Here is a 2,674-nt window from a genome sequence, read left to right as displayed (position 1 = left end):
GATTGCTGGCTGTGTATATGTGATGTTTCCACTTAATNAAACCATTTGTACAATGATTGAGTGAAAATTTCAAATTGTAGGAACCTTGTTTTTTTCGGTCCTGCTTTTTTTTTTCGTCGTGCTCGCATTAGATTTGGAGTCTGCAGAGGATGTCATCCATTGTTCGATATTTCATTCAGCCGCTAGGCGTCTCTTTTTGAACCGCATCGTGTTTGTTTGTTTGCTGACAGGTGCACAGCGGCATCAAAGGGTTCATGAGGGATGCGAACAATAACGGCATCGCAGACGCCGTCATCTCTGTCAGGGGCATCAACCTTGACCTTACAACAGGTCAGTCAATCTGCCTGTTTCTTCCTCGTCTTTCTCTCTTCCTCCCTCTCTCTTTGTTTCTCCATTTCTTGCTAACCCCTCTTTCTCTTCTTTCTCTCTTTCCTTCTGTTCATAGTTAAATGCTCTTGTAGAGAAAGTAACTAATGAAAGAGGATTCGTAGGAAAGCGTGCGGAATAGGCTTACAGGATATCTGTAATAACAGGAAGGGTTTAAATTGATATGTTATTACGGTGAAGGCACAGAAGCTTACAGACGACATCCACCATCATTTTCCATGTCTTCAGCTATAGAAAACCTTTCCTGCCTACCCCATGCGGTACTTGACGGTGACTACTGGCAGCATGTCCGACGTTCCGTTCAGACAAAGATTAAGCTTTCAAACGGAATCCAGTATTTTCTTCCATGTCTTCATCTAGAAACCTTTTTCTGTTCCCTCCAGCGCGAGACAGTGACTACTGGCAGCATGTACGTATACGCATATTACAGTTATCAAGCTTTCAAGCGGAATCCACTATCTTGTGTTCAGCTAGTAGATAGTTGAGTTTTTTTCTTTAATTCCCCGCAGCGCGAGACGGTGACTATTGGCGGCCGCTGGTGGCGGGTACGTACCGCGTGACGGCGTCATGGGGCGGCTGGAGCCAGGAGAAGACCTGTACAGCCGCTAACCGCCAACGGGAGATGTGACTTCGTCCTGGGAGCACCTCCCACCCAGCCGCCCGGCACTTCTATCGGACACTCCACCAAGGCGCTGGTCTGAAGTTTCGTGTTGGCCGTTCATCCATCCTTAATTGGATGTGATTTTAAATTTTTAAACCACGAAAAGAAAACTCTACTCTTGCTAAATATTTGATTCATTACTAGTAAATCTGTGGCTTCGTGTTGGTGTTATTTTTTTGTTGGCTGTGATTTTTTCAAACCACGAAAAGGAAACTCTACACTCCCTAAAGATTTGATTTACTACATCTGGAGCTTCGTGTTAGCGGTTACATTTCTAGTCTTCAGTTGGCCGTGATTTTTTAATACCAAGAAAAGAAGACTCTACCCTCGCTGAAGATTAAATTTTATCCTATTTAATTTGATTTGATTTGTGTTGACACGTGCGCCGTTTTCAAGGTTCTAGATTCGAGATGTATCATAAAAATTGATGTATTGAAGTCTTACAGTGTCTGTGTCACTCACACCGAATTAAATTCAGCTTACAAATGAATATAACGTTTTACATGCATGTCGGCTTGGTGTTGTTTATTTGGACTGTAAGAAGGTATGACGAAACTGTATCAGCATTTGATATTTTAACTTATCTATGTAGGGAAGTATCCGATTGCTTATAATTTAGAAGAGTTTCTTTTTGGAAATGTGAACATGAGACAAACGCCGCCGCGCCGCGTGCCTGCGAAGCTGGTGTGTTACGCCGAAGGTTGCGGTTCTAAGAATACCATCAATCTTAACGTTTCCGTTTGGACGTCGAGCGGACACTGACGTCGCCGTTCCAACGTACGAACGGCTTAACGGCTTTCCTTCATACACATTTCGTTTCATTTTGTTCCATTTCGTTCTATTTCGTTCCATTTCGCACTTCCGGTGTGGATGGACAGTTTTGATGCCCAAGAAAATGGGAAAAAAGCAGAATATGTAGACTGCCCAATAACACGAGATTGACCAAGTTGCCCCCAATTCTTATCAGCTGTAGTATAATACTAGTACTAGTAACAACAAGCTTCGGTAGTGTAGAGAAGTTAACATCAACTCAAAGCACCGACAACAGGTTTACTAGCCCGATCGTGGTCGGGGCCGAAACAGCCCTGGCCCGCCCGCCTCACATAGGTTTCCCGGTGTGTATTTCACGAGAGATTGATTAGCCCTCCACGAATCGTGTTGGGGGAAACCATGGAGGTACAGTACCGTTCGCGTTATAGTTAACCGGGTACCCCGTTACTAACGAGTTATTTTTTCGTCAGAAAATGGTTAGAAAATCGTCAGTATTTGGTTAGATTTTCGTCAGAAAATGGTTAGAAAATCGTCAGAAATTATTTCTAACGCGTTACCGTTTGCGTTAATGTGATAGGGTCGGATTTCATGTTTGTTTTGCGCGCCGACAAGACAATAGCAATTTGCCACCTCCTGGGGCGTCCGCTAATGTGTTGCGATGTTGCCCCTTGAAAAATAACAGCACCAGAGGCAAGTGGACATGTGATTCGTAAAATAACTTTGTGGTTTATCCATGTGTCGACTGTGTGAAGCGAATTGTGCTATCTTTTAATGCTATTCTATAGTTATTTCTAGCGGAAAATTACGTTGTGTAATACAATGTATGTCAACAAAGTGTAGCAGTGGGCAGACGAT

The sequence above is a fragment of the Branchiostoma belcheri genome, unplaced genomic scaffold, assembly GCF_001625305.1.
Source record: "Branchiostoma belcheri isolate BF01 breed outbred unplaced genomic scaffold, Haploidv18h27 scaffold271, whole genome shotgun sequence".
NCBI classification, from domain to species: Eukaryota; Metazoa; Chordata; class Leptocardii; order Amphioxiformes; family Branchiostomatidae; genus Branchiostoma; species Branchiostoma belcheri.
Note: the sequence above shows the minus strand (reverse complement) of the source record.